This window comes from Macaca nemestrina, chromosome 7, assembly GCF_043159975.1.
Source record: "Macaca nemestrina isolate mMacNem1 chromosome 7, mMacNem.hap1, whole genome shotgun sequence".
Classification (NCBI taxonomy): Eukaryota; Metazoa; Chordata; class Mammalia; order Primates; family Cercopithecidae; genus Macaca; species Macaca nemestrina.
In genome coordinates, this window is record NC_092131.1 from 74442151 (window position 1) to 74453296 (window position 11146).

Sequence of the window (11146 nt, forward strand, 5' to 3'; positions counted from 1 at the left end):
GAGATATCAATTGCTCACTGGTAGTTCCAATAAGACACACACCCGCCCAGGCAGCAGCCCAAAGCTTCTTCCCTAGATGTAACTACAGAGGATTGAGAATTTGATTACACGGATGATTCTTTTGTCTAAATCAGAGTCTTGTTACTCAAATCACGTTGTGATGAGGTCATTCTTTTCATTTGATGGTGGGATGAGGGGCATCCCTAGAGGGATGGGGCAGATAAAATTGCTCCCTTGTCCCCTGGAAAGCCACTATGATGGAGCTATCAGCTCCAGAATCCTGGCTCTCTTCTTTTACTTAGAATGAGTGGGTAGAGGGCCAGAAGCTGTGGCTCACGTCTGTAATCCTAGCACTTTGGGAGGCCGAGGTGGGCAGATCATGAGGTCAGGAGTTCGAGACCAGCCTGGCCAACATGGTGAAACCCTGTCCCTACTAAAAATACAAAAATTAGCCGGGCATGGTGGTGGGCGCCTGTAATCCCAGCTACTCAGGAGGCTGAGGCAGGAGAATCATTTGAACCCAGGAAGCAGAGGTTGCAGTGAGCTGAGATCGTGCCACTGCACTCCAGCCTGGGCAACAGAGAAAGATTCCATCTCAAAAAAAAAAAAAAAAAAAAAAAAAAGAATGAGGTGATATGAGTTGATAGAATCCCCTAAGGAATGTCGCATAGTATCTCTCGGGTGCAGCAGCGTTCAAGCCACAGGGGCAGTTTGCCTTCCCCGCAGGTTCAGTTTCTGGGATATAGATGTTCTAATCAAACCATGGAGACTTATGGGCTACATAGGAGGCTTAGAAGCTCCATTTATTCCAGAGATCAACAACCTCAAATTGGTCCTTTCCCTACTTCATTTCTTGCATTAAGGGCTGTATTAGTCTTCCCATGATGCTAAATCAATTCCAAAGAAAACCATTTGGTATGTGCTTCTTTTGTTAAAGGAACAGATGACGTATTTCAGTCATATTTTGTCCCTTATAATCAAATCAATATTCAGGACACTTAAGCAAGAAGAAATTTCCCAGAAATAAATGCATTTTCTATATTTGGAAGAAATCATTTATTATTCTAGAGCTCATATAACTTCCAGAAGATAATCTGAAATATTACTGATGAATTACTATTTTTCATAGGTACAGGTGCATCTGCAGAGGTGTAGAAATTAAGGTTTTGTATAATCTAGATTCACCTCCATACATGAAATTTCACATGTAGACATGGATTGTATGTGTTCACAATGGGCCAGGCACTGTGGTAAGCACTTTACCTACATCTCATTTTATTTCACAATAGCCTTATGAAGACGGTTGTATTGGTACTCTCGTTTTATAAGAAAAAATCCAGATGCTTAAAGAAGTTAAATAAAAGTCACAGACCCAGGAATGCAGGACTAAGTCCAAATCCTCAGCTGTCTGATGTCATAGCTACTCTGGTTGTCACTCTTCAGTAGAGTAATTTTGAGGTAATAAAGGTCAAATGGTAACATACATTCCTTGTTTTCTGTTTTATTGTGTTTCACATTATTGCACTTTCCAGATACTGTGGTTCTTCTCTGGTCTGGCTCTGTCACCCAGGCTGGAGTGCAGTAGCACGGTCACGGCTCACTGCAGCCTCGAACTCCTGGGCTTGAGCGATCCTACTGCCTCAGCCTCTTAAGTAGCTAGGACTATAGGAGTGTGCCACCATGCCTGGCTAAGTATTTTTATTTTTGTATTTTTGTAGAGAGGGGGTCTTGCTGTGTTGCCCAGGCTGGTCTTGAACGCCTGGGCTCAAGCAGTCCTCTTGCCTCAGCCTCCCAAAGTGCTGGGATTACAGGTATGAGCCACTGCACATGGTCTAGATACTGTGCTTTATACAAATTGAAGGTTTGTGGCAATCCTGCTTCAAACAAGTTCACTGCTGCCATTTTTCCAATAGCATGTGCTCACTTCATCTCTGCATCACATTTTTGTAACTCTTACAACATTTCATACTTCATTATTATTATTATTTGTTTTTTTTGGGATGGGGTCTCCCTCTGTTGCCCAGGCTGGAGTACAGTGGTGTAATCTCAGCTCACCGCAACCTCTGCCTCCTGGGCTCAAGCAATCCTCCCACCTCAGCCTCCTGAGTAGCTGAGACCACAGGCAAGCACCACTATGCCTGGCTAATTTTTTTGTATATTTGGTAGACAGGGTTTCGCCATGTTGCTCAGGCTAGTCTCGAACTCCTGAATTCAAGCGATCCTTCCATCTTCGCCTCCCAGAATGCTGGGATTACAGGTGTGAACCACCATGCCTGGCCCAAAGTTCATTATTATTATACCTGTTGTAGTGATCTGTGATCAGTGATCTTTGATATTACTATTATAATTGTTCTGGGGTGCCACGAATCATGGTTCAAATAAGAGATGAACTTAATTGATAAATGCTGTGCGTGTTCTGACTGCTCCCGTGACCAGCTGTCCCCAGTCTCTCTCCCTCTCCTCAGGCCTCCTTATTCCCTGTGACACGACAATATTGAAATTAGGCTAATTAATAACCCTAGCATGGCCTTTAAGTGTTCATGTGAAAGGAAGAGTTGCACATCTCTAACTTTAAATCAAAAGCTAGAAATGATGAAGCTTAGTGAGGAAGGCATATTGAAAGCTGAGATTGGCCAAAAGCCTCTTGGTGCCAGTTAGCCAACTTGTGAATGCAAAGGAAAAGTTCTTGAAAGAAAATAAAAGTGCTACTCTAGTGAACACACAAATGATAAGAAAGTAAAACAACCTTACTGCTGTTATGGAGAAAGTTCTAGTGTTCTCAATAGAAGACCAAACCAGCCATAATGCCAAAGCCTAATCCAGAGCAAGACCTTTAGTTCAATCTCTCTTCAATTCTACAAAGGCTGAGAGAGATGAAGAAGTTGCAGAAGAAACAGTGGAAGCTAGCAGAGGTTAATTCATGAAGTTTGAGGAAAGAAGCCATCTCCATAACATAAAAGTGCAAGATGAAACAGCAACTGCTGGTGTAGAAGCTGCAGCAAATTCTTCAGAAGATCTAGCTAAGATCACTGATGAAGGTAGCTACATTAAACAACAGATTGTTAATGGATACAAAACAGCCTTCTGTTGGAAGAAGATGCCATCTAGGATTTTCATAGCTAGAGAGAAGTCATCAATGTCTGGCTTTAAAGGACAGGTGGATTTTCTTGTGAGGAGCTAATGAAGCTGGTGACTTTAAGTTGAAGCCAATGCTCACTTATTCTGGAAATCCTAGGGCTCTTAAGAATTATGCTAAATCTACTCTGTCTATGCTTTAGAAATGGAACAATAAAACCTGGATGACAGCACATCTGTATATTAGCATGGTTTACTGAATATTTTAAGCCCACTGTTGAGACCTACTGCTCAGAAAAAAATACTCCTTTCAAAATATTACTGTTCACTGACAATGCACCTAGTCATCCAAGAACTCTGATGGCAACATACAGGGGGGTCAGTGTTGTTTTCATGCCTGCTAACACAATATCCATACTGCAACCCATGGATTAAAGAGTAATTTTGACTTTCAAGTCTTATTATTTAGGAACCATGTTTTGTAAGGCTGTAGCTGCCATAAGCAGTGCTTCCTCTAATGAATCTGGGCAAAGAAAACTGACAACCTTCTGGAAGGAATTCACCATTCAAAATGCCATTGAGAACATTTGTGATTCATGAGAAGAGGTCAAAATATCAACATAAACATTAGTTTGAAAGAAGTGTATTCTAACCCTCATGGATGACTGAGATGCTCAAGACTTCAGTGGAGGGAATAACTGCATATATGGTGGAAATGGTGGGAGAACTAGAATCAGAAGTAGAGTATGAGGATGTGACTGAATTGCTGTAGTCTCGTGATGAAACTTAAATGGATGAGTAGCTGCTGCTTATGGGTGAACAAAGAGAGTGGTTTCTTGAGATGGAACTTACTGTTGGTGAAGAAGCTGTGGCCATTGTTGAAATAACAAAGGATTTAGAATATTCTATAAACTTAATTGATAAGGGTTTGAAAAGATTGACTTCAGTTTTGAAAGCTCTACTGTAGGAAAAATATTATCAAACACCATTGCATGTTACAGAGAAATCTTCATGAGAGGAAGAGTCAATCTATGTGGCAAACTTCATTGTTGTCTTATTTTTAAAACTTGCCACAGCCACCCCAACCTTCAGCAACCACCACCCTGATCAGTCAGCAGCCATTCACATGGAGCCAAGACCCTCTACCAGCAAAAACTTCACTGAAGGCTCAGATGATTGTTAGCGTTTCTTAGCAATAAATTATTGTTAAATTAAGATATGCACATTCCTTTTTAGAAATAACGCTGTTGTACACTTAATAGACTACAGTATAAACTTAACTATTATCTGCATTGGGAAACCAAAAAATTCATGTGACTCATTTATTCCCATGTTTGCTTTATTGCCATGGTTAGAACCAACCTGCAGTATCTCCAAGATATGCCTGTATCTGGAAAACTTTGATTTCTGTAAAGAGTTTAGTAACTGCTATTTCAGACCACCAGGTCAAGAGATTACTTTAGTGAAAGAGAAATTTGGGGTCTCTGCAGCTATTGTTAGGACAACTCGGTATGTTAAAGAGTACAAGACCTGAAGAAAAATGACTTGTGCTTGTGTTTGTGTTTTAGTTCTTAGGTCTGTTTTACAACTAATTGTAATAGGCCAAAGTCTCATAATAGTGATAATTATATAAATAAATCTATTAGGTTGAGAAGGTATTTACAGAGGCATTAGCAATAACTTTTAGGGGCATTAGTTGGTTAAAAGACATTATAGATAGGAAAGTTTGTTAATTTTTTCATCAACAATGTCATTTTCAAAGTGATCATCACTTTTGTTATTCTTAGCTAGCAAAGGCTCAGAAAACTGATCTGAAAAGATGCAGCATTAGTCAGAGAAGAGATACTGTTAACTTCCCTACCTGCTTCCTTAAATCTCTGTAGTGCAAAATGAAGGATCTGTAAGTTAGCAACATACTTGGGCTGCAGTCACTGACATACTTAGAATTTAAAGACACTTCCCAGAGTGGCTAGTGATTATGCCTCTAGTTGGTAAAATAGCTAGCTGATTAGTCCCAGCAGAAATGACATACCCAAAGCTGGAACTACTATCATGCCTTGGTAATGGGAAATAAATTCTTTAAGATCAGAAACAATGTCGGCTGTATTTAAAATGACACTGGAAACCACGTTGTAATGGACAATTGTGCAGAGGTGAGCAGAGACTAAAACGAGGTAATAGGATTTTAAAAATTTGATTTTATTGGTTCTCTCCTCTATTTGCATTTTTCATCAGGATAACCTCTGCCTGGAAGTTCCACCCTGGAAATTTTTTCTCCTTCAATTTATCCTGGGTATCTGGGTTGATTGAAAGGCAATAAATGCATAGCCTTAGAAACCCTGAATGGGTTGACAGAATTTTTGGTCTCTGAAAATTCATCTATTGATTTGACAAGACAGTTACATTTTGCACAACTTGGAATGCTGTAGTCATCATTTCAAGACAACACAAAGCTGAAGCAAAAGGCTTCAGAAGAAGCATTGGTATGTCTGGACACCTGGAACATCTCTGAATCTCAGATAAAGAAGAAACATCCAGGTGGCATCTAGTCCATCCACACTTGTCTGGGAGGAGGAGGAGACTCCTAACTGATGGGTTCAATGTACGGTCTTAGAAATCTCCAGAGAAGGACCACTACCACATTGCTCCCCACATTAGTGCTGGGCATACCTCCAGGCTATACTTTTACTGGTATGATTAAAACTCCATAAGAATCAGCATTCTTATTATAATATGTCACATATTCTTAGCAGTCTCTGAGAAATCATGGAGTTTTTCCAGAAGACAGGATACTGGCAAGTATTATCCTAATTTTCAGAAAGAGAGAGCCCCAACATGTTTATATCCAGAAAAAAAATCTTCAAAGATAATTTAATAAAAAATTGTGATCAGCAGAGGCTAGCATGAAGTCATGATAAATAGGTGATGCTAACATGACTCATTTCTCATTTTCTGAATGGAATCTTCAACTGATAGCTAAAGGGAACACTATGGACCCAGTATGTATCAATTTTAGTAAAGCACCGATAAAGATGTGCAATATCCTTGTAGGCAAGATGGAGAAATGTGAGCCAAATCATGGTACAATCATTTTGAGTTCATAGCTATTCCAACAGTCACATGTAAAAGATACTGATGTCAACTAGCAGGATCTCTAGTGGTATGCCATAGGGCTTGGTGCTGTCAACATTTTTCATTGGTATTTCAGAAGGAAAGAGAGCATGCAATTCACTTAAATCAACATTTATTGAATGACAACTACGTGCAGCATACTGTGCTAGGTGCTAAGGGAAGAAAATAGGATAACAAAGTACCCAGTATCCAATGTTGGGTATTGGACATTAGGAGGCATTTGAAATCAGAAGATCTGGATACTTCTCAGTCTTGCCATTTATCATTTATCTGACTTAGACAAGTCAATTTGTATTTCTATGTCTCCATTTTACTTATCTTCAAAACTGAGGAAACAGGTAATTACCTAAAATAATTATTGTGAAGTTCAGATGAAATTATGTGAAAGTACATCATACAGTGGAAAAAAGATGCCTAGCTGAGCCTGTGTTATCTCACTTTATCTGTAGGAAAAATCTTTGGTTTAGGTACTATTAATAGCTTCCTTTTACAGGTAAGAAAATGAGGCACAGAGAATGTAAGTAAAATCTCAAAATGCTATTTTAGCATAGAAGAGAAGGGATAATTTTCCTTATATGCATTGGGGGAAATGAAAAAATAAGTGATATTTGAGTGGGGCCATACTGGTTGAGTAAGAGTTTTCCAGGTGAAAGTGTGGCAGAAAGGCATAGGACTTCAATATGTATCAACACTGGATGGATAAATGGGAGGGAGAAATGAGGAGGAAGGGAAAGGGCTATTGTGATACTGATGGAATATGTTCTGGAAGATGCACTAACTTGGTTTCTTAATAAGTGCTGAAGATATCATACTGTTAAATAGGGTTTTGTAACCTGGAATCAATGGATAAAATGATGCAAAATGAATTTACCTTGGGAGAGGCTCTATAGATTTTATCAAATCTTTAAAGGGCTCTTTGATACCCCAAATAAAACAAATCTGTTAAAATTTCATGTGTACCTTCTTCCACAGAGCATATGCAACTATGAAGTTTTAGTAACAAAAGTTTCTAATTTAAAAGACACCTATGTTTGGGCTTAGAGAAGGCAAAATAATTTTCTTTAGCTAATTAGCACCTTCTCGTTAATTTTGTTCATGTTTAGATGCAGATACTCTTAAAGCTAGAGTATATCAGTGATCCTAATAAACTAGTGAAACTACCAATTATTTTTTCTTTAGAATTCTTTATGTCATAAAGGAGACTGGGTAGGATTTCGGAAGTCATTTAGCTTAATACTTAGCTACAGGCAAATCCATGCCCAAATCATCCCAGATGGGGCACTATTTTTAAGGATCTTGAGTTCTTGCATCCTCCCTCCCTTAGTAATATGTTTGCATACATCATAGCAGGAACTCCAGTATTTGATGATTTCACCACTGTGAAGAGTTTGAAGACACTCTGAGCATTATGTAAACATGATAGATTTTCTCTTTTTGCCTATGTTTGCCAGTCTAGGCTGTCTACTGTGCCATTAGAATGAGGACATCATAATGTGTGTGAATAAATACTTCAGAAATGACAGTGGAGCTGGTGGGCATTTAAGAAGAGATTAGAAAACTGAAAGTCCCATGCCAAAGGAAACTATCCTCCAAAGACGGGAGCTAAGGAGGCGACCCAATTAGTCTTCCCTTCTCTAATTTCCCTGATTACATATCTTCTTTTACCCCATGTGCTATACCTAGCAAGTTCCCCCAGACATAGACCTAATCAAGAAGGCAGAATCTATGTGCAATGCAATTTAAATGAGAGCTGTGCTATGCTATGTGACTAACAGTGAGGCCTAAACAACAGGGAAGCCCCTGGGGCATAAAAAGTGGCTGTTCCAGATAACATGCTACTGTGGATTTCAAAGCAAATGAGGACAGAAACAATTGGATGTCAGCACATATTTGGGAAACTTCATTGGAGAGAGGGCACTTTCCTGAGGAATGGGGTGTGGCAAACTCTGCAACAGCAACTCACATTAGCAGATGCAGGTTGGTATTTCTTTGGCTAGAACTCTTGGTGATGGGGAATGTGAGTAGGCATGGAGTCCTGGAAAAGAAGTAAATCTCCATAACTCCTTGGGCGCATTGGAATCACCAAGCACTGATACACTAGTGCAGTGGGATATGGTAAGCCCCAGAGGGAAGGTCTTAATTAGGCAAGAAGTTTTTCTTTTAAAAATTTAAGTTAATTACTTTTTCATATGTTGAGGTCAGCACATGCTGAGCCATTCTTTGGACTTAATCCTTTAAGCAGTGAAGCAGAGGGGCTAAGGGGACAGCCTTGGAGGATTTGATTCTGGTGCTTCAGTAGCTACTTAAGGGCTGTATGAACATGGGCAAAGTATTTCACCTATTAAGACCTCAGTTTCATCACCTGCAAAATGGGCATAATGATAGAATATAACATTTGGACAATGCCTGGCATAGAGAAGGATTTTAAATAATCCTGTTGTGTGGATTAAACAAGTGTAAAGCATGTGGCACAGGGGCTGCCACAGAGTCAATGTTCAGTAAGTGGTACTTTTGTTCCTATGACAACAACAACAGATAAAGTGATGGAGAAAGTTAGAAAGGTCCATGTGCCAAGATCACAGGAAAAATGGACAGAATACAGTGACCTGCAGTGAGCAAAGTTTGACATCTTAGGATCTTTAACTATGGGAAAAGATGCATATAATGGTAATAAATTAGGGGGAATATTGGGAGTACAGAGAAATGATCATCACTGTTTCTTTTTATTTGTGTTTATTGTGTGGTGGTGGGGTGATTACCAGTTTTATTGGAATGTTTTATAAGCTGCTAGATTTACTCACTGAGAATGAACAGATAAATAGGGATGTTATTCAGCTGTGTCATGCCACGGGCTCTCATCAGCTCTTCCACTAACTTTCAGACAAGGTTAATTAATGAGGGAAGTTCACTGCAGAGGAGGAGGAGGAGGGAAAGAGCTGGATCTGCTGGATGATTCATCTTACTGGGGAACAGAGGATGAATCAACTTTTGTTGGTAGTAGTTCTGGGGAGGAGAGTAGGGCATCAGCTGGAGACTCCCATGGTATCTTGAGAAAGACCTGCTGACAGGGTGTGTCAGGGGAGTATGGTCACTTTAACGTTACATGATTTGATGGGAACTGGAATAGCTCCTAAATCTTTTCCAATCTTGGATGTTCAAGGTTGCACTTTTAAGTCTTTTGTTTATTGAAGGCCCATTCTTACTGCAAGGCATCTTTAATCTTAAGCCCAAGTGGCTTCAGAAACATCTTTCTTCCATTTGTTTGCGTGATGGTCCCTTCTCATTCACTGCTCACAGGTGACATCCCACCTCCTCAGCGTGACCTTTTGTGATCTTCCTATTTAAAGTGGCTTCCTGCTCTCATCAGCCGCCCCCTCACACTACCTTTCTTTGCTGTCTGCATAGTAGTATAGCCTAGTGGTGAAGTGCATGTGGTATGGAGCTGGACTCCCCAGGTTCAAACTCTGGCTCTGCTCCTTCAACATGTGACATTGAGAATGCTAATTAGTTTTCTATCCTTAGTTTGTGTGTAAAATGGAAACAAAAATAGGAATGCTGTAAGGTCTTACACAGGTGAACTATATCATACCCAGCATATTGCAGTGTTCCTAAGTACCGGCTGTTATTAATTTTAGCCATCATTACTTTCTGATCTCTAGTTTATGGTATGAAAAAAATTTTAATCAGTGTTAAATTATCAAACAATATTGAATTATACTTAATATTGCTTTCTGAAACTATATATCACTCCTCTCACCCTTCTTCCCTCCTGGGATGTGCCCCCTCCAAACCAGTAAAAATGAATAAACGTGAAGAAAGAATGCTGAGAGACAGGAAACAGTTCGAAAGGAAGCCCCGTGGTTCCTAAAATCTGAAATGCAAAGAATGTGTCTTTCTAGCATTAGAATAACAAGAATCTCAACATCTGTGGTCTGCTTATAGAATTCCAAACTAATGAATGCAGCAAGGCAGGGCAATAGAAAATGGTCCTAAGGATAGGGTCTGTTTTCTTTCCCTCAATGCACTCCTTTGTAAGAAGCCTCTATCGGGTAGGGCTACAGCAGGTGGAGCTGCCCACTTGGCTCTTCTCTGCATCGCACCTGCTAAAGGTTAAGGATACTCCACTTGTGCCTTTTAGACTCCAAGACAGCTCAGCTAAAGGTCGTTCTTGGAAGGATCTGCTTCCCCACCTCTCTTGTTTTTCTGAAGAATTAATATCAAAGAAAGTGCCCGACTCTGACTTTTATACAGCTGGCTAGTCTCCTGATGGCTTAGGTAAGGTTTTGAAGACCTAATGATACTGGCTGTTACCATCCCCGATAACACAACAGTCACCTTAAAGAACTGAACTATCAGAAGTTCTAAATTCTAAAGCTGGGGAAGGTCACAACGGCTGGCCACATTGATGGCATATGCCATTTCTGTTTGCCTTCCCACAGATAATCAATATTGTTTGAGATTGGTTAGTGTGTTGTAAAATTGATAAGATTCAGGTTGCCAAAGGCATTTCATGAATTTCATAGGTCTTAATTTATGTTGCTATAGTAACTGAAACATTGGAATTTCCTGAGATTAGAAAGCTTTTATATCCTTAACCTTAAAATGATGATAATGTAGAGTTGGACTGTGGACTTGGTATTTGCTTGTGAGGAACTTAAGTATATCGAGTATTCTATGAATGCTAAGGTGTGACTGCATGTTCCATAAATACAGTTTCAAAATTCAGGTTTCTAATATCCCACCTGATTTTCTCGTCTATATGTATAAATCTCGGTGGCTAAGATGTTATTAAAACGGACAGCCTTTCTCTAAAGAGAAAGGGAGAATTTGAAGGGGAAAGCGAGAGAAGTGGAACTCTCCTAAGTGGCAGTTCTAGAGCACTCATCTTAAGGACTGATATGAAATTGGCTCACCTTCTCCATTAAAGTGAATTTCCAGC

The 11146-nt window shown here is 39.7% G+C and overlaps 1 protein-coding gene and 1 long non-coding RNA gene across 22 annotated transcripts in view; one reads left to right on the forward strand and one right to left on the reverse strand.

Annotated features, from left to right (window-relative positions):
• LOC139364052 (uncharacterized) overlaps positions 1 to 11146 on the forward strand; it is a 108599-nt gene that overhangs the window by 85876 nt on the left and 11577 nt on the right. The gene's annotated exons all lie outside the window — the stretch shown is intronic.
• The window catches only part of LOC105477952 (neuronal PAS domain protein 3), an 861371-nt gene that overhangs the window by 56573 nt on the left and 793652 nt on the right, over positions 1 to 11146 (reverse strand). The gene's annotated exons all lie outside the window — the stretch shown is intronic.